The sequence below is a fragment of the Pagrus major genome, chromosome 19 (genome assembly GCF_040436345.1).
Source record: "Pagrus major chromosome 19, Pma_NU_1.0".
Lineage (NCBI taxonomy): Eukaryota > Metazoa > Chordata > Actinopteri > Spariformes > Sparidae > Pagrus > Pagrus major.
The window spans coordinates 942,387-964,896 of record NC_133233.1 but is presented as its reverse complement, the minus strand read 5'-3'; positions in this window follow the sequence as shown (position 1 = coordinate 964,896).

The window sequence follows — 22,510 nt, the reverse complement described above, 5'->3', positions numbered from 1 at the left end:
GTTAAACATGCTTATTCAACATTTGGTGCTGTTTCTAGCTTTATTTTTTATTTGTTTTAATTTTCTTTTCTACCTTTCCCTGCTATTTAATCCCTCTCTGCAACAGTTTTGTTTTAGGCTATTTTTGTTTATGTTTGTTTGTTTTATGATATACTGAAGGCTTGTATTTATTCTTACTTATTTGACTTGGTACACACTCTGAAAGAATGTACGGTCTGACCTGTAGGGGTGGGTTGAGTGGGTGGGTGGGTGGGTTGAGTGGGTGGGTGGGTGGGTGGGGGGGATGGGCTGATCTGGTACCTATTTGTTATATTGATGTACATTGCCCTTTCATTCAGCTCTAGGGTTCTTATGTAAAAAAAAAAATCCAATGAAGATATTGTTGAAAAAAAATGTAACAATGTATATAACTATAAAGCAGTATAGTAACTGAAACTCTTACCACCATGTTTTCCCTCTCCACTTGAATGCAAACAAAAATGCAGAGCATGAGGGGTGGTAAGAGCTTCTTCTCCTCTGGGCTTCATCATCATTAATCAAATCTCCCCTGTATTCAACTACAAAGTCTCCTTTGCAGAATGAACCTCGGGTGAATAAACCACGTCCTGTGAAAAAAAATGAAGACAAAGAAAACAAATTATGTCTACTACAATTGTTTTTTGATCTGTAGCTAAATGTATTAAAAAACACACACTGTAGATAAAGAGCGAGAATAATGTCTAATTTGAATTTATGAAAAAGTGGTAGTGGTGTGCTCATGCCCTGTCTTTATACTGTCAAACTCAAGAAAATGCCGGGGCTCTTAAAGAAAAGGGTCAACATGAGGAAAAAAAGCAATGGAGCAGGAGCATGGAGCAGGACAAAAATACTTGAATTGGATTTAAATGCCTTTGTTTAAAACATGGCTACTTATGTCACTATAAAACACTGCCCTGTTTCAACCTAGAAGGCATTCATCAGGGTACAAAATGGTGGACAGAGAGCAAAAATGTTTATAACTTTGGTAAGGGGTGCCACCTAATCCTGATTGAGTGAATACAGGAGGCTGACATCAGGACATCCCAATACAAGTCATGTTTAAGATGACACACCTCCCCCACATGTTCTTCCTGTACATCCTACACTCATAAGAAATACCCAAACATTAAATTGCATCCATTATTATATCCATCACAAGAACACATTCCTGTACCTAGCCATGTTTTGAATAAAGGATTTTAAATCCATTTTAATAATTTTTATTAGGGATGTCCCGGTCCCGATCCCGATCGCGGGATCGGGATCGGGATCGGGATCGGGGCCGATATGGGCATTTTTTCACTGATCGGGATCGGCAATTTTGAACGTGGACCCAAGCCCGATTATTTTTACGTCAGCTGTCGTCAACGGAGCACAGTTTGTGGCAGAATGCAGTCGTGCTCGTAACGTTAGTCTGGAGAACCTGTGGATGAAATGTCTGCAGTGTGGAAATATTTCAAATTAGAAAGCGAACGCAGTCCAACGGCAGCACGTAACATCTGCGATACGACCGCTTCACGAGCTGGTAACAAAAGAGCTGCATTTAATACTACAAATTTGATATGGCACATAAACAAAAACATGAGTTCACTCAAACAATATAGGCAAAGGCACCAAAGCGACAAACACTCGTGGATACTTTCAAAAGGAAAGAGAAATATCCTCGAGTCAGCGACATGGCCACAAATATTACAGAGAAGGTCATTGAATTCATCGCTCTGGATAACCAGCCCACCTCTGTGGTAGAGGATCAGGGTTTAGTTACTGACTTTGTTTACTTGGTTGTTTTTGTTAAAAAAAACAAAAAAAAACTAATGAAAACCAATGTTGCAATAGGATATACAGAATAAGAAAGAGCCATATGAAAGTATTTACTTTGTTTCAACAAAATAAAAAAAGCTATTAAGAACAGCTTGGATGCAGGTGATTTTTTTCTTAATGCAGCTGTATTATCTAGAAAAATTCTAGTTAGGGCTAAGTATCGGATCAGGACTCGGTATCGGCAGATACTAAATATTAAATGACTCGGATCGGGATCGGGGTAAAAAAAACCTGATCGGGACATCCCTAATTTTTATCTTCCACTTCCTGCTTTTTCCCTTTTCAACATTTAAGTTCACTTCATGGCTGCTTGATTGAGATGTGCTGCCAACTGCCAGCTATTAAGGTGATCCTGTTGGTATACGGTTCAGCCATGCAGCTGCTGCTGAGGTGATACATGCAGGCAGTGCATCACCTCAGCAGAGGGAGGAGGACAGGATGAATGGCTGTTACTGTATGACGTCTGTATGCTTTATCCTTTCTAAACTTCACTCAATATTATGATTTCAGGAATATGTATTTATTTTACTGACATTTTGACTCATTTCCAGTGATATATTAGTTTATATAGTGATGTTCCTGCTGTTAGCTTTACTGTTGCCGCTCAAGAAACAACATAATGTTACATAAAAATGAATAAAAAATTCTTATCATCTGTTTCTGAATCTATTCTTGGAAAAAGAAAATAGTAAGCAAAATAACTGATAAGGAGTATAGGTACTGATAAGAAACTTATCACCATCTGTCCATCTATACATCTAGATAGATAGCCAGATAAACAATACCACATTTAACACCATCTTACCTTTCACTGCATTGCTGTAATTCACCTCCAATCTCCATGTTTTGTCAGTCTTTAAAACAACATGGTGACAGGCATCTTTAAGAGGACTGATCCTTGGTGGCATTTCAAACTGCAAAGAAATTAATAAAAAATGAGATAGAGTTTTAAACAATATGTTACCCGAGTAACATATGGACTCTTCCCCTTAGCAAACTGAAAAACAGGAAGTGCAAACATTCCATTTTTACCATCTCTCTCCACCTGCCACTTTTGAAGCATTTAAACTGATGACGAGACTCAAACAAAAGAGTACCTGTTCTTCTGTTCTTTCTATTGTGCTATGCCAACTCAATTTTTGTTAAATCAAGCCTAAACTTAGTTGTGAAATATTGAGTTTATTGTGTAATGAAATCAATCAGTACAGTAGGGTCCCTAAATTCTTCATTTAACATATTGCTCGCTTAATATTTTCTTCTATGATATATAGATATATATTCTCTTAATTTTATTTCCACTGGCATGATTTAGGTTACACGTCCACCACGTTCTTAATATTCCAAGCAAAACCTGGCTTGCTACACTGTTTAATAACTATAACCAACCAACATTAAAATCGTTTGAAATTAACTGCGCCTTGTCTGGAAAGCATGGCTCTAAAAACTTTGCCCGCTTCAATATGGTTGGATTATCGTCGCCCACATAAGCATGACTTCAGGTCAAATTGTGATCGAGTCAAGTGCATTGTCCTGCGAAACCAACCACCCATCCCCCCACACCAGGTGTGATGGACTCGGTGAATATAGCCGCTATATTCCTACCCTGGCACAGATAAAAAATAAAAATAAATAAAATAACTGACACCCGAACATACAAATGACCTTAATTTTAACGAGTCAGTCCACCCTGGTACCCGAAAACTCTGATAACTGTCTTAATTAGCTGACTGTTAACGCTAGCAAGTGCTAATTTATGATAGCTATACCTGTGTTCGGCTAGCGAGTGTGTTGATATTAATGTGTCATTACCAGTGGTGACCAATAGAGGGGGCTGGTGATTGTGAACAACATATAGAGGCACTTCCTGTGGTGGTCATTCAGAACGTGGATGAAGACGTAAATAAAGGTTTTGAGTGTTAGCTCATATGAAAGACAAAAGCCTCATCATTTTAAAAGATGAACAAGACATGGTACCAGGAGTGAAAGGCAGGTCAAGCATAACTTTCTACTCGAGATGGAGACTTTGAGGCCACCGGAGGGACTGAAACTGGTGGGAAATGTCAATGGCAACTGGCGGTGTTTCAAGCAGCAATTTGAGCTGTACATGGCTGCCATTGGACTGGACTCAAAATCGGGAAGTTCCAGGCACATTGCTCACCAAGAAAAAACAGTATATGAGAGATACGTGTTCCGTTCACGGATGCAACAGCCTGAAGAGACGTTTGATTGCTTTGTGACTGATTTAAAACTAAAGGCGCAATCATGTGATTTCGGGGATCTGAAAGACTCCATGATCCGTGATCAAATTGTGTACGGGATCTATGATAAGCGGACCAGGGAACGGCTGCTACGGGATGCGCAGCTAACTCTCGAGGAGGCGGAGAGACAGTGCCATGCAAGTGAGTTGGCACAACAGCATGCAAAGACGTTCAGTGAAACAGGTATCACTGCGGGATATGACAGTGTAAAAGTAGCTGTGGTTAAAAATAAAAAGAAAAGAATCACGCCACAAAAGAAAAGCACAGATGATGCGAGCTACTCCTGCAAACGCTGTGGTGGCAGACACGAGCCCCGGAGGTGTCCTGCGTATGGCAAAAAGTGTTCAAAATGTAATGGAAAAAATCATTTTGCAAAACAATGTCTCTCTAAAAGCAAGCCCAATTCAGTGCGGTTAGTGGAAGAGACTGACCTGAGTGAGACTTTCTTTGTCGGGATGGTGTCATGTGATAATACACAAACAGAGCAGGAGGAAATGACAGGCGCTCAGAAAAAGGAGACACGTGGCTTGTGTCATTTCAAATAAATGGAGCTATAGTAGCACTAAGGATTGATACAGGTGCACAGGCGAACCTGATCAGCATGACAGAAATCAGTACTATGAAAGAAAAGCCCAAAATAATCAAGAAAAGAGTGCCGCTGAAGGACTACAATGGAAAAGACATTGAAAGCAAAGGTCAGTGCAGACTGAAGGTAACAGTGAAGAATAAAACTTACAATGTGCTGTTTTCAGTCGTACCTGAGGGCCGTGAGTCACTGCTGGGCGGGGTTGCATCAAAGGCATTAAACCTGGTGAGGAGAGTGTACCACATTACTGCTCAGAAGCAATAAGTGTACACTAATGCACAGTTGACTCCATTTTGCAGTGTTATGATGATGTCTTCAAAGGATTGGGATGCCTGCCATACACATATAAAATCCAACTAAAAGACGATGCAAAACCAGTAATTCATGCGCCACGCAGAGTTCCAGCTCCACTTCGAGAGAGTCTCAAAAAGGAACTGGACAGGATGTCTCAGCTGCAAGTCGTCACAAAAGTGGAGGAACCTACTGAGTGGGTAAACTCGATGGTGTGCGTGGATAAAAAGAATACAAACAAAGAACTGAGAATATGCATGGATCCTGGAGATTTAAACAAGAACATAAAACGTGAGCATTACCAGATACCAAAGCATGAGGAGATTGCAAGTGAAATGGCAAGAGCCAAATATTTCTCAAAACTTGATGCAGCGCAGGGATTCTGGCAAATCAAGTTGGATGAGGAAAGTTCAAGATACTGCACTTTCAATACACCTTATGGCAGATACAGGTTTCTCAGAATGCCATTTGGCCAAGGGAGTAGGTTTGATTTTGAGATTGGTGGGGACACAAAAGTGCTCCAAGGCAGCACTCCTAAAAGTTGACGTTTTTTGCATTAGCAATCATAATTTCACGTCATATCTGCATGACGTGAAATTATGATTGCTAATGCAAACACATACACACTAGTAATACATGATGAGGCCTCTTAGAACACCAGACTTGATATAAAGCTCTGATTTTAAAGCCACATGGGTGAAGCATTGCTATTCAGATCATCATCACACTAACATTTGTCACAGTGCTGAATCTCATGACTAACATATCCATCATTATTTAACCTCACCTGTGAATTTCCAGCCTCTCTTTCAGCTTCTCCTCCTCCATCTCCTCCAGCTTCTCCTCCTCTATCTCCTCCAGCCTCTCCTTCTCTACCTCCTCCTGCTTCTCTTCCTTCATCTGCTCCAGCCTCTCCTTCTCTACCTCCTCCTGCCTCTCTTCCTCTACCTTCTCTGGCCTCTCCTCCTCCATCTCCTCCAGCCTCTCTGCTGTCTGTCACCATACAAAAATATGTTGATGCATGACATGAACAGATACATTAGGGATACAATGATCATAGAGCTTGATGGTACAGTTATTGCCTGAGCAAAAAATGCTTTTACTAAATATTAGGATTACTTAATATTAATTAATTATATTTTATAATTATAAAATAACATGATCATCTAGAATCTGATGTTTTATTGTATTTCCACCACAAATTTTCTTTATTTGTGTTTTTAAACTCTCTGCTCTCTTCTACACAAATACATGAAAATAAGAATTAAAAATAACTTTAAAAAAGTGTATCTCTTTGGCATTAAATATTCTCTTTTATTCAATATCTGTATTGTTGAGCCTCTACCTATACACCCTTGAAGTAACTTACACTTTGACTCCTAAAGAAGTCTCTTATTTCCAGTTTTCTTTTCTTTGACATTCTTCAAATCCTATACAGCACACACGCACGCAAACAGACACAAACACAAATGTAAATGACACCACTGATATTGAAATCCATCTAGCTGACGTGACCCAGGAAGAACAAATGCCGAACATGTTGACAACTTACACTCGCAGTTGCAGATAACATGCACTGCCTCTCCTCCGGTCCAACTAGCAGATTGCAGGTAGTTTTTACAAGCAGAAGGAGTGACAGTGGGGACAGCCAATCACATGTAAGTTAGTGAGAAACCGGCAGCCGATCAGGGAGCGGTATTTAGGTTAGAGGCGGGACTTCTAGCAGAGACCGACATTTAACCCTTTGTGTGCCATAATCATTGACTAAACACTACGGACAGCGGTTGTATTGATAGTGACTACACAGTAGCGGCTGAATAGTGGTAGGGACGTGTCCCTAGCGTCCCTACCCAATTCTACGCCCTTGCATTTGGCATAATCTCAGTTTCTGAGATTTTTCATCCTGCCATGGACAACATGTTGGAGGGACTAGTACATGAAAATGGACTGAGACTAAACCGTGCCAAGTGCCAATTTGGTGTACAGGAGATAACATTTTTGGGTGACACACTGTCTGCTCAGGGCATTGCGCCTGATGAAAGAAAGATAAAAGCTATCCTAGGCATGCCACGCCCTATTGACAAGAAAGGTGTGCTTAGAGTAATGGGCATGATAAACTTTATTGGAAAGTTCATACCAAACTTGTCAGTGAGAACGTCAGCATTAAGAGAGCTCCTTCATGATTCCACAGACATGAGTGGACAGAGACAAATGAGAGAGAGTGGAATGCTTTAAAGACCACAATGACAGCTGTCCCCGTGCTGGCTTATTATGATTCAACCAAGAGACTGAAGATTTCCACAGATGCTTCAAAGGACGGGCTTGGTGCTGTCTTGCTACAGGCAGAAGGAGAAGGTTGGAAGCCAGTAGCGTATGCTTCCAGATCCATGACTAAGACTGAAAGCAGATATGCTCAAATTGAAAAAGAGTGTCTTGGACTGACTTATGGACTGGAAATCTTTCATTGTTAGGGTTAGGGTTATGGACTTCCCACTTTCACAGTTGAGACGGATCACCATCCTCTTGTGTCGATCATCAAGAAAAGCCTGAATGAGATGTCGCCGAGGATTCAGCGCCTCATCATGAAAATGCAAAGGTATGACTTCGAGTTGATATACACACCTGGCAAGCATCTAGTGTTAGCCGATGCACTGACTGCTAAAGACAAGGAGCTGCAAGCTGTGATAGAACACCTCCAAAGTTGCTGGCCCAGGGGGTCCTGCCCAAAGTACTATCACATCAGATCTGAGCCAAGTGTGGCAAATGGACTGTTATTAAGAGACAATCGGATTGTCATTCCACACAGCCTGAGACTGGAAGTACTACAGAAACTACATGAGGGACACTTGGGAATTGAAAAATGTAAAAGGAGATCCAGAGACACTGTATACTGGCATGGTATAAACAAGGACATTGAAAACATGATAGGAAAATGTGAAACATGCAAAAGGCACCAGAGCAAGCAGGCAAAGGAACCCATGATGATTCCTGATCTTCCTACTGAACCCTGGAAGAAAGTAGGAACAGATTTGTTTCATTGTAATGGGAAAGATTATGTGTTAGTTATTGATTACTATTCCAATTTCCCAGAAATTGCTCTGCTCACAAATGCAACTGCCAACAGTGTTATTACTCATGTAAAGTCCATATTCGCTAGGCATGGAATACCAGAGACTGTAGTTAGTGACAATGGTCCGTGTTATAACTGCAATGAATGGCGGCAGTTTGCAGAACAACATGGTCTCCATCATGTTTGTTTGTTTATTTTTATGGATCCCCATTAGTCACTGCCTCAGCAGCGACTATTCTTCCTGGGGTCCTACATCACAATACAAAATTTAAAATATATACTGTATATATATATGCTCAATCCGAAAACATATATACACATATACATGTACAAATATTACATACATGTTAAAATATTTAAGACATTCAAGACAACAACAACTACAAATGACACTTATCCTGTAGCACTTGTCCTGTAACAAACAACCACTACAAAAAATAAAATAAAATAAATGACAGTTGAAAAAAAAGAAAATAAATGAGGCAAATGTATGTCTAAATATTAAATGCAGTCCAAAAAAATCTCTTTCTGTGCAACACTTTTTTTTAGTCTTTTCCGGAAACCAGCTCTACTCGTGATTGAGACCAGATGCTGTGGGAGTCTATTCCAGCATGTAATTGCCCTGTACATAACTGTTCTTTTTAAAGCATCTGATCTGGGTATAGGCAGGGTAAAAACACCTCTTAAGGCTCATCTAGTTCCATGGTTGTGACTGTCACTAGCACGCACCAGCTGAGAGTAGAGACAAGAAGGCTTAGTTGATGTATAAATGTTTTTCAAAAATAAAATTAGGCTACAAGCAAGTCTCTCACCAACTCTCATCCATGACAATGGTGCATTTTTTCGACACTGTGCCTAAATGAGCAACGTAGAGCAAGTCTTGCAGCCCTATTTTGAGTGAGCTGAATTTTATTTAGTTGTAGTTTGGATGCATTTGCTGGTAAATAGTCAAGATGTGTAAGCACAAGTGATTCTATTACTTGCTTAGTAGTTGTTTTGGTTAAAAAGTAGGCACTTCTTCTAACGACTGAAATACTTCTGCTCGTTTTTGCTACAATGTTGTTAATGAGAGTAGCCCAAGAAAGTGTTTCATCGACTGTAATCCCCAGCAGTCTGGCCTCCTTAACTTGCTCAATATTAGCTCCAAGCAAAGAAACACATAATCTTTGTTCCTTTCTATGAGCATAATTTGAGCTAATAACAAGACATTTGGTTTTTGATATATTCAGTTTCAACTTATTTTCAGTGACCCATTGAGAGATCTGCATTAACTCATCTTGAAGTACACTACTCAGATCTGTATCATTCTCTGCCGAGGCATATATTGTAGTGTCATCTGCGTAAATTATACTGCGAGCGTTTTTTAAGACATATGGAATATCATTTACAAACACTGAGTATAATAAAGGTCCAAGGCAGCTTCCCTGAGGGAGGCCACAATTTAATATTTTGCAACTTGAAAGAGATCCAATAAACGAGACACATTGCTGTCTGTTAAACAGGTAGCTTTTCATCCAGTTAATGGCTGGAAGTTTAAAACCATAAGCAGCTAGTTTTATAATTAGCAATTCGTGGTCGATAAGATCAAAAGCTGCGCTAAAATCCGGCATCACTGTTCCAACTAATAATTTGTTGTCAATTTGTTTCAGCCAATCATCCGTTAATTGCGTGAGAGCAGTGCATGTTGAGTAGCCAGTTTTGTAAGCGTGTTGAAAGTCAGAATTGATACTATTACTAGAGAAATAGTTTTGAATTTGCCTAAATACAATTGTCTCCATAGGTTTTCCTAAGACAGGTAAAATACTGATTGGCCTACTGTTCAATCCAGTGAATGCTTCTTTCCTGTTTTTCTGTAGAGGAGTAAGCTTAGCTACCTTCCATACTTAAGGATACTTGAGGACATTTGGTATGAAGTCAGTAGAGAAAATATGCAGATTAGATGTCAGATTTATAAGACACACTAGATTTAGAAAAAAGCAGAGGCAGAACATAAGCCACCAAAACATATAGACTGGAAAACCACAAACTACCATGAATAAAGGCAGAGTTGTACTCCTATGCAAGATTGTCCAAATCCTTCAAACTCCTGACCATCAACACTTTTGCTTGTCCTGGAGTGCCGTTTAGCTCTATGTAAATGTTGCAGTTGGAGGTCCATGTTGCTTGAATTTTTTTCTCTTTGTGTAGGTATCAAGCTCTCTGTCGATACCACATCCAGTCCCCAGCATGCACATCCACATCCACATCCAGTCCCCAGCATGCACAGGCAAATAGCAAAGCTGAAAAGGGAGTGCATATCATTAAGCAGTTTTTGAAGAAGGCCACAGATAGTAAGTCAGATCCATATTTAGCTCTGCTGAGCTACAGGTCTGCCCCCCCTTGACTGTGGTCTCTCCCCAGCAGAACTTTTGATGAATCGCAAGCTGCGCACTACACTGCCCCACTACACAGAGAGCAAACAGAGAACTGAGATTCAGTCGAAAATGTAGAACTTGAAATGGAAACAAAAACAGCGTTATGACAAGTCAACAAAAGCTCTCAGACTACTTGCAAAGGATGATGTGGTGAGAATCCAAGACCAGGATGCATAGAACAGAAAGCGACAGTTCTTCAAGAAATAGGACCAAGGTCCTATGAAGTGAGAACTGAGGATGGACATGTGTTCAGAAGGAACCGTCGTAACCTTCTGAAAACCAGAGAGACTTTTCAAGGGACACTGTGTGGTGATGCAGATGGAAAGAATGCTGTGTCACAGGCTGACACGGTGCCTGAGTTGAAATCAGATGGACATGTGCAGGTGAAAACAAGTGATATTTCCACAGAGTTACCTGTACTGAGGCGATCTGAACGTCAGATCAAAAGACCAGTTAAACTTGATCTTTAAATCAGTGTATTGGATGCTGAGGTTCTAATGTTAAAAAAACAAAAACAGAACAAAACAAAACAAAAGAAAGAAGGATTGTACAAAGTATGGTTTTGAAATGTGTTTATTTGTCTATAAGAGCTTGGTGTTAATTGAAAACATGGTGAACAGTTCAACAAAAACAAGCTGGAGATAACAGTTTACAAGAAGTTGATATAGAAATGAGAAATGTTGTAATTGTGGTTACAATAATTCTGACTTATCGTACTGGTACTACATAAGTGTGTTAAGGCATATGTTTTCTTATGCTCATAGTTAATAACTTCAAAGAAAGGGGGATGTGTTGATATTAATGTGTCATTACCAGTGGTGACCAATAGAGGAGGCTGGTGATTGTGAACAACATATAGAGGCACTTCCTGTGGGGGTCATTCAGAACGTGGATGAAGACGTAAATAAAGGTTTTGAGCGTTAGCTCATATGAAAGACAAAAGCCTCATCATTTTAAAAGATGAACAAGACAGCGACCTTTAAACAAGAAAGCCGACAGTTTTAGTAAATAAATAAATGGCTACACAACGCATCAAACTGTCATGGCATTACGCTACTGTATATTTCAAGAAAATACTTAATACTTACTGAACACGCCGCTTGTTATACCCTGTTTAATCGACTTCAGTGGTGGCACGGAGCTGTTGCGGTGGCTCGGAGCTGTTCTATGATAGTCCACTTCCTGTTAGATTTCACATTAAAAGCCTACCGGCGGAAGTCACAATGTAATGGCGATTTAATGAAGGGAAGGTAACGTGCTACTCAGCAAATTAAATGGATTTCCTAGTCTGGTCTGCTGGGGCTCTGTCACAAATCATTTTGCTTTTGATTGAGTTCACCATACTTGCCATAAGAGCAAATATTGATATCTCATATCTCAATTAACATATATAAATATATATTTGTTTTCCCCTTTTCATTGCTTTTAGAAATGGAATCATGGACAATATAGAAAATGTATACAAAACAAAAAATATGCAAAAAAAAACAACTCTTCAATGTCAAAGTGAAAATAGATTTCTACAAATTGATGTAAATTAATTGAATATATAAATGATTGCATTTTCGCCCCTTAAAGTCAGTATTTAGTAGATGCACCTTTGGCCTCAATCACATCACTGAGTCTGTGTGTGTGTGGATAGATCTTAATCGGGCCTGCACATCTGGACACTGCAATTTTACTCCATTCTTCTTTGCAAAACTGCTCAAGCTCTGTTAGGTTGAACGGGGATCGAGTGTGAACAGCCCTTTTCAAGTCCAGCCACAAATTCTCTTTTGGGTTGAGGTCTGGGCTTTGACTGGGCCACTCCAGAACATTCACCTTGTTGTCTTTAAACCATTTCTGTGTAGCATTGGCTGTTTGCTTCGGGTCATTGTCTTGCTGGAAAATAAATCTTCTCCCAAGTAGTAGTTGCAGACTGCATCAGGATGTCCTCCAGGATTTCCATATATTTTGCTTCATTCATTAAACCCTCTCCCCACAGCATGATGCTGCCACCACCATGCTTCACAGTGGGGATGGTATGTTTGTGGTGATGTTCAGTGTTTGGTGTCAGCAAAACATAGCATCTAGTCTGATAGCTAAAAAGCTCCATTTTGGTCTCGTCAGACCAAAGAAACTTCTTCCAGTTGACCTTGGAGTCTCCCGCATGCCTTTGGGGGAACACTAGTTGAGATTTAATGAGCTTTCTTCAACAGTGGCTTTCTCTTTGCCACTCTACAATAAAGCTTTGACTGATGAAGAACCTGGGCAACAGTTGTTGTATACCGAATTTTCAGCTTTCCCCCATTTCTGAAAATGTTTTGTTTTGTATATTTTTTATATATAAGAGGAAAACATCCAAGGGGGTGAATAATTTATACAAATATATATACAGTATATATGCACACAAATATATGTATACAGTGATATAATATATACATATTTATGTGCATAGGTGTGTGTTGACACAAACAAAAGATCAAAAAACAAAATATAAAGGATTAATTTTACCACATTCTCTAAGACAAAGTACATGCAAAGTACATACAGTATTACCTGATCCTTGATACTATCAATTAACAAATATACATTAGGACGGACCTGAAATGTGAATGCTCAAGGAGAATTATAGTTGAATCTTAGCTTTATCATCTGTCTTTCTTATTAATTAACCTGATCAGGGCACAAGATGAAGAGTAACAATCCACAAAATTAAAGGGACATGGGGCAGGATCAAGAAATAAGATTCGATAGTGACACGACGGCCATTGCGGCCGTTAGGGTAACTGCAGCCAACGGCCAAGCCGGCACGGGAGCGCGCATGAACTCTTCACATTATTGCAGCTGATGCTGTGACACTACCATTGTTTCTTTACTCGTTGTTCACGTGACTGTTTACAGCAAGACCGACGTTGGTAGCCTAAAACTGCAAACAGCATCATGTCAAGCGACAAAGTAAGTAAACTAACAATGTTTATTTTAGTGTAACTTTTTGTTTGGTGACTGAACTGTATCTTGTATTTATCCACTGTACAATAACACAATGCCATATACAGTCCTCTATATTTATTTTTATTTTATTCTTATCTCTATTTTCTATTTTTAACCAAGAATTTATTGTTTATTCTTTATTTTCAGCTAAGAGTTTATTGTTTATTTTTTATCTCATTTATGTATATATATATATATATATATATATATATATATATATATATATATATATATATATATATATATATATATATATATATATATATATATATATATGTGTGTGTGTGTATATATATACATATTTATTTTTATACACCTCTTTGCAAGTAGTTGTTGTTTGCAAACTGCCCTGTGTGCTGCTTCCTGCTGGAAATTCAATTTCCCTGAGGGAGTCATCCCAAAGGGATCAATAAAGTCAAGTCTAAATCGTAGTCTAAGTCTCTTTTCATCTATCTCCTTAATATTTCAATTATATCATTATGATGATCATGACATCTTTTGACTTCCAAGGGAGCCCTCAATACTGTCTTGAAGGACAGCAAAGTCCTCCTCATTCATGGTGCTGAAAGTTCCTTCAGTTACTGCAGACTTTAATCCAATCACACCTCAGACAATTGCGCTTCCATCGCGCACGCTGTTTAGCGTTTTCCAGCATTTTTTGTGGGGTTGGCACCTGCAACGTGGCCTTGATAATCCCTGACCATTTTTTCTGAAGAGAAAGAATCCAGAAGCAAAATAATATCAGATAGTAGTTAACATCTAACTCTGACATCTACACTACTGACTGTGCAATGGAAATATGATGAAATATGGTATATTTACCATAAGCAGGGGTTTGTGATGGCGAATATGTCTTGAGGCGTTTGTACTTAACAGCCTGGAATAAAATAAAATGAAAGAGGCATCCAAACTACCATTACACAAAAATCTATTTATAATTTAGCAGTAAAATCACACAAATAGATAGTCAGCTATATTCCTGAGGACCACCCTACAACTCTGCACATCTGCTAAATGAAAAAAGGTCAAAAAAGCTCCCGTAGGTTTGTTGTTTTTGTCAACGCCGTCATTTTCTCTGTGTGACGGTGGTGAAAGAAAGTAAAATTTACATGATGTGACACAGCATAACAATTGAATGAAAAAGGAATATTCAACATTTAACATTTGTGTACTCAAGGTGAAGACACAAGGGTTTAAATGCTCTAAATCTATATCAGACCAAACAAATAGTATAGTATAAGTTGACAGGAAAAACACATACTTTATGAACAAATGACATAAAACTTTATTTACATTACTTAATTGTTGAGAAATTGTTCTATGAACATGAGTATAGATTTCTTAATTGTTTTGTTTCAAACCAGTTTTATCCAAATTCACAAGAATTTAATTCAAAAAGTGACAAAATAACAGAACACTAATGTCCTCATTACTTTATTGGAGGAAATGTCAACCGTGAAGTTAACATTGTGTTGTCTGATGCAGATATAAGTAGGAATATTTACCTGGTCTGTCTGGTTTCAAATGTGGTCAAAGTTTTGGCAAGGGTTCAGTATCAATCACATCCATCACACCCTCACAGATGAAAGTCTGGAAAATGTGAGAGTTGAACTTTCGAATGATGTCAGACAAAGAAACAGTGAGATGGTGAAGCAAAACCCAGCAGCCGGAGAGTTTAAAGCCAGGTGGCCTGCATTCTTTCATATTGATGAGGTAAACACATGCTTGCCTTTTCCCCTATTCTTATTATGCAATTTCAGTTTGCAGCTGTTAAAATTTAACGTCTGATAAGGTAAAACAAAAGATGACCAACATTTGGAGAGAGAAAAGCTCCTGTAGAGGAAGCAGTTCTTTATTTTGGCCACTTGGGGGCAGAAGAACTCTATGGCAAGCTACTCTTTTAACTTCTAACAGATAAATGCTGAATTCCAGCAGATTACACTTCCACTTGAGACAAACTTCATGGTACAGTTGGACAATCTTTTACCCCAGCTGACATCTGTTTTCCAGAAGAAAGGAGGTGTTTCTGGCCAGAAACTATCCAACCATCTGTAAATGTGTGTATACAATGTTATGGAATTTTTTTTCATACATACTTCATACACTGTGTAATTGTATTGTCCGTATGAAGCCCCAGTTTGCATCATCAGTAACAGCCTGGATTATTTGCAAGGTGCAAAAATAATTTCTAAGGAAATGTATTGTCTTTTTAAGGCAATAATACCATATGGGCTAGAGATGCAGCCATGTGATCAGACAGGTGCCAGTTCAATCCTGTGTTCCCAGGTGGTGATAATAAGATCGGGCTGTAGATGTACTAAGCACTTATGTGTTAAGAGGACAGCATTGTTGTCAGTTGTACTCAGAGGTGTCAAAAGTATTCACATTCATTACTCAGGTAGAAGTATAGATACTAGGGTTTAAAAATACTTCTGTAGAAGTTGAAGTATCAACTCAAGCTTTTTACTCAAGTAAAAGTGTAAAAGTACTGGTTTCAAAACTACTTAAAGTATAAAAGTAAAAGTAATGTAAGGGGAAAAAATGCCATTAAGGACAAAAGCTTAGGCTGCGCCACAGGGGCCTATAGTGCTACCCCACCTCCCCAAAAAAACATTTTTCTAAAGGCCATAATGACTATAATGTTATGGGGCGATGGATCGCGTACAAACCAATAGGGTGTCGGACAGGGTTGGAATTTCGTCATTTTAGGGGCACCAAGGCCACATGACAGGGCACAAAGGCCATTGAGTAAAATTCCATGGTTTTACCTTTCAGATTGATACCATAACAACCTAATTTATAATAAGACATGGATTATGTATTAAAACATTTTTTAATGTCAATATCAAGTTAATGTTACATTAGAAAACAGTTTTTTTAAAGTACATACAAAAAAGAGTGTAAAAGAGTGTAATTCACACAGAAAGTCGGCGCCGCAGCTCCAAAAGAGGCGTGACGGTACACGTCATGATGATGACGTGTGTGTTTTTTTCAATGTGTTTTCCCCGGTGTCCTCCTGTTAATCTAAACATGTATCCGCTGACTGTTTATAATCATATGGATGCTGTTATAATGTGCTGTGATTGGGATCCTGACCCACCAAACATCCTGTAAAATGACAAAGTTAAGTTTTTTTCTTAATTACATAATCGCCATCAGTAAACAGGATGCTGTCTGACTCTATCACTTGCGGGGAGGGAGGCTGTTTATGGGGGAAAGTTCACTGAAGTCTTCACCGCAACAAACATTTGGCGAGTTAAAGTTTTTTGCCGGGGACGCTGTTTTTCGGGCAGAAATGTGACAAAGAGTCGGTCGGACTTCTCCACGAATAACTGCAGTATTTTTTTCCTCATATAAGTTGCCAAAGACACAACCAGTTACTACGTTACTGTTGTATGGTCATGTAACGTTGCTTTGTATCTATATTTTGTTGAGTGAAGGATCTGTACAGTTATCAGACAGTGAACACCAGACCGACACGCCCCCGCTCCGCGCCGCCGGCTTATCCGTTCACACTGATTCGGTTCGCCAATACTGTGCCTCTCCGGAGGCGCATCAGAGGTGCAGCAAAATTTCACGAGTAACTAGGCTATTTTTAAAATGTAAGGAGTAGAAAGTACAGATAATTGTGTGAAAATGTAAGGAGTAGAAGTAAAAAGTTGGCTGAAAAATAATTACTCCAGTAAAGTATAGATACCCAAAATTTCTACTTAAGTAAGGTAACAAAGTATTTGTACTTCGTTACTTGACACCTCTGGTTGTACTGTATGTCTAACCCTAACCCTAACCCTATCTTCCCTTGTTATAATTGCCTTTTTCCAGGGCTCAGGAAATTCATTACTTCTGATAGAGCAGTTGACTACATGAGTCACTGGCACTTGAACAACAGAACTGTGTTTTTTAATAAATAAAGTATCTAATCCAAAATAATCCTTAGCTTTAGATTGCCTTAACTGCATTATAACTTTACCAATTTCACTGATTAACCTTGATTAACCTCTTTAATATGAAAAGAAGTCGAGAGATCTCTCTGTATGTCTTCGAACTCAATTGGTCAGAAATTAGTCGCCAGTTCCTCAACTGATTTAATGAAAAAAGTATTAAATTCGTTTGAAATTTCCAAAACATCATTACCAACTCTTCCATTTATATTCAGTTCCACGTTAGATCTTTTCATATTTGATGCCCGATTGGTCAAAATATTTAGATGTTTCCAGAGTGCTGTGCTTTTCCCTTTTGAGTCAGCAATTAGTTGCATAAAGTAACAGCTTTTTGCCATACGCAACTCCTTTGTTACCTTATTTCTTAAGCCTTTGAAAATAAGTGTGTCTGAATTATTTCTTGTTACCAATGACTGTTTGCGAGATCTCTTTTCTTCATTATCTGGTGAATATCCTTATTTAAGCATGGTGAAGCCCTGGAACGTCATGGCTGTTTCAATTTCTGAATGTATTTCTGCATCAGATCAGTAAATGTTTTCATCATTGTATCACAAGAGGTGTTTACATTGTAAGATTGTATAACATCGTCCCAATTAATATATCGTAACTCATTTTCAAATTGTGTTGTTTTGTTCTTTGGAATACCTGCAAACTCTGGTTTACCATTGCACCAGGATTTTAGACGTTTTTTGGTAAGTTTTCTAACTATTAAAACCATATTGTGGTCAGACAGGCCTGTGATTAAATTGTATGTCTTTGTCACTCTCTCAGTTCTATTAGTGAAGACCAAGTCAATAAGGGTTTTGCTGACTTTAGTAAGTCTCGTTGGTCCTTTAATTATTTGCTGAAAATTATGGTTTGAATTGTTTTTAATTTTTGCTTGCTGCCTTTGTCCAACCAGTTTATATTATAGTCTCCCAAGAATATAGTTTCACAGCTACAATTTAGTTGTTTAAGTAGTTCGTCTAGATCTTGGTAAAATGAGACACCATGTGAGGGAGGATTATATAGGGTTACAATATTAAATTTCATTTTTGTTGACAACACTACATTAATAGCAGTACACTCTAAAGGTGTGTCCAGATTAATTTCAACACATTTAAAACTCTCTCTTATATAAATCATTGCTCCACAACCGCCACCCCCCCACCTCCCCACCCCCCGCCCATCAATCTAACTTTCCTAAAGCATACATAACCTGATACTTCAGTCATATGTGTTGGGATATTACAGTTAAGCCATGTTTCAATCAAACATAAATAATCTACATTGGAGTCTGTTAGTAGGTGTTGAACCTGATCTTGTTTTGAAATAATACTTTGAATGTTTAAGTGTCCTCCTACAATACCCTTTGGTTTGGTCTTTGACTCCCATATGACCTTTGCATGATTTACAGTCTGGAAGAATCTAAATCATCTTTGTTTACCTTCAGCACTACCACTGTGTTTGCAGGATTCACTGATTGCCCGTTTCACTGCATATTTTCTTCCTGTTGTTGTGTGTTGTTATGAGCAGGAAGGTTCTGACACTGTTGGCAAACTAAAGTCGACAGCATGAGGAGTGGAATCCCAAGTGTGTTGTTGTGGGTCAGGCAGCAGTTTCAAATGGAGCAGGTCTGTGGGTTCCCTCTCTCCTGTGGAAACATGCTGCACCTGCATGGCCTCAGCTGTATCTAATGTTCTCTGATTGCTCAATTCATTATGGATTTATCACTGTAATATTAAAAAAGTCCCCATTCCATGTGCGTGTGTGTGTGAATGGTAATATCTCCAAAATATTTACTGTCTGTGAGCCAACTTCCTTAAAAGACTGAGCTCTTCTTTGTTTTTCACCTTCTCTGTGACTTTGAGATGCTGCATTATATCCACGTAAGTCCACAAATAGGACACTGATGCCCAGCTGTTTTATTGCTGGGCCTTCTTCTGGGGTGAGGAGACTTTGCTGGCACAGGATTTTTCTGCGCTTCGGCCTTCTCTGGTCTCTGTGTTCAAATGGAAGAGATGGAAAAAATAACATGATGATTTACAGAAATACAATCTTAATCATGTCAAATTTTGCACTAAAATTAGGCGAATTGCTACTTTTTTTGTCCAAGAAAAATGTTTTCAAAAGTGGCATCATCTCACCTGATTGACAGTTGTTAAAATGTTTTGCTTGTTATTGTTGTTATGTTTATTACTATGCACAGAACTGAATTGCTGAGGTTTGCACAATAACTGCCCTTGTTTGGAGATAATAGTAACTCAGACCTCTATATATTCACAAGTTGTCACACCCTCTTCTCTCCCTCACTATTTTCACTTATTCTATCATTATCATATTAACTTCAAGGTTATGTTAATTCATGTGTTTCAGCTCAAGTTAATTCATTTGATTTATAAAATGTTGTATTTTACATGTATATCTACAACTGCCTATTTTCATACTAGTGTTTTACATTTAGCATTAACATGTTACATATTTCCAGAAGCATCTTTAAAACAGCTATAATAATGTGTTGAAATTGGTTCACATTGGACTCTGAGTGGATAGTGTAGTCACATGAGAGCTGATAAACAGGAAACTTAACATGTGAAGCCGCACAGTGACAGAAATACTGTCCTATAAAGTGGATCTGTCTCCCCCTGGTGTTTCTTTTTATCAAGAGTAATTGACTACTGTCTACTGTCATGTCATGTTATATTAATGCAATATAATTACAAAGCAACTATTATTTTTTTGTTATTATTATCATTAGGCTTGCTCAATAAATCCAGTTATAATCAGATAATGTCAGACCACTGCATGAAGACACGTTGTTACACATGCACCCTCTTCTCTCCCTGCAGGTTTCAGCAATGGAAATATTTTATATTTAATATTATTTCATATGTGCTGGCTTTATGGGCTAAATATCAAGTAGCAAGAGTTCATAGTAAAATAGATGTTCTTTGCTCAGAATTACTATAGAAGATATAACAACAATTAAGGACAATGTAGTGGAAATAGGACTCTTTAATGTTTTAAAGTTTTAAAATTTTCATTCTGCAGTTTGAAATAATTCATGCAGAACAAACACTATCTGACACGTTCATTTTAATGGAACGACAAAGTCAGGTGAGCTATCTTACCTCTACATATGCCATTATTTTCCCTAGCTGTAGCAGAGCGCAGTGACTCGGACTTCTCCAATTTCGGAACAAATTAACCACTTAGCGCCCGCCACGGGTTTAAGTTGCTATAAACAAGCGACACTGCATGAAAGCATATGAGACTGTGGGCGGCACATCCGGTTACGAGATGTAGGGTGCTTACCTGAGAGGTAGGTCCCTCCAGTTGACCAATCACCGCGAATTTGACGTTGTTCCGACGTCATTGACCCTTTTTACTTTTTTTTTCGCAACTTTGACTTTTCAGAAATATTTGCCGCAAAATCAGGTATTTTTGAATTTTAGCGCAAGGTTTTTGCCCGCTTTTTTGTTTCTTTTTTCCAAAGTTATATTTTGTGTGAAATCAAAGGTGTGTTTTCTGAATTTGATATGGTAAATCGACACCCATTTAGTCTTTAAAATCTCCTCTACTGTAAAAACACAGACGGAGTTGATTGTGTTGTTTTATATAACACAGCACTGGTATGATAATTCTGAGGGCATCATGTACTATACTATATAGTGGTGTCTTTGTATTTAGCAAGGACAAAATAAAATGTAATTTTTTAAAGAGGGGAGCATTATTTGTGAACATGAAAGTAAGAGTGTGAGAGTAAGAGTGTGGTGGTAATTTGTGCCACAAGTTCAATTACTCATTATTAAATTAATTTTTCATGTTAGGAGTTTGTGCAAAGGTTGGGTCCTTTGTCAGACTTATACTGAGGGGACAAAGCAGAGAACTACGGGAAGGGAAGATACTGGAATAGTAACAGGCATCAGTGGGACATGCATGTGTACAGATGAAGAGGGAATGAAAGAAATAGAAGCTCAGTGCATCATGGGACATCCCCCAGCAGTCTAGGCCTATAGCAGCATAGCTAAGGGATGGTTCAGGGTTCAGCTGAGCCAACCCTAACAGTAAGCTTTGTCAAAAAGTCTACTCTTAAACAGAGAGAGGGTGTCTGCCTCATGGACCAAGACTGGAAGTTGGTTACACAGTAGAGGAGCCTGATAGCTGAAGGCTCTGCCTCCCATTCTACTTTTAGAGACTGTGGGAACCACAAGTAAGCCTGCATCCTGAGAGTGTAGTGCTCTGGCAGGGTAATAGCAAACAATTAAAATACAATACTTCTTGTGAAGGCTGACTCCAAGACAGGTGTACCTTACAGACATCAAGGACATTGAGGTATAGACACCTGTGAACACACAATACTGTGCTTCCACACACACACAATGACTGGATAATCATTAATGCTATCAAGACATGTTTTTAATTATGCTCCTTTGTTTGTATTAACCAGCCACCTGTGTGGACCGGAAGAAAAATTTACAACGCTGTATGTGACAGGCCAAAAATGTTTCTAACGTGTGGAATTTCAGGGATTGGTTTGACGTAAACAGTTTTGTTTTTATTTAGAGTCTACACCACCATGCAACCAACCTGCGTGGAACAAATCCTCATTCCGGTGGACCACAATGATAATGGCTACCATTAGTCACCCTGTGAAAAATAGGTCTTTACTTTCTTGTGTTCATGTAGGTGTGCTGTCTTCATTTAATGTTGAACTTGTACACTTCATACTCTACTCTTGCCAATTCATGAGCAAAACCACCGAGACTGTAATTACCCTGTATAACATACATCCTTACATGTTTCCTGGTACTCTTGTAAAAGTGAGCTATGATATAAAGTATTAACATAATACAATATCTAACTTATAAACTCCATTTTCTATTCTAGCCCATTCATAATGAACACTCACCCCCCTATGAGGCTGGACAACATCTGATGGGACAAGTGCAAGCACCTATTATTGTGTTGAAGACAGGGGTAAGTGGCTGCACTAGAAAATGGTCATGACTACAGAATCTGAATTACAGTGGCCAGAGTGACTGACAGATTACCTTTGCCTCCTTTGTAGTGCTGCTGTGGAAAGAACTCCATGACTATTTTCCTCGTGGTCTGTTTTGTCGTGGTGTTAAGTCTACTGCTCGTCTACATTGTCTACC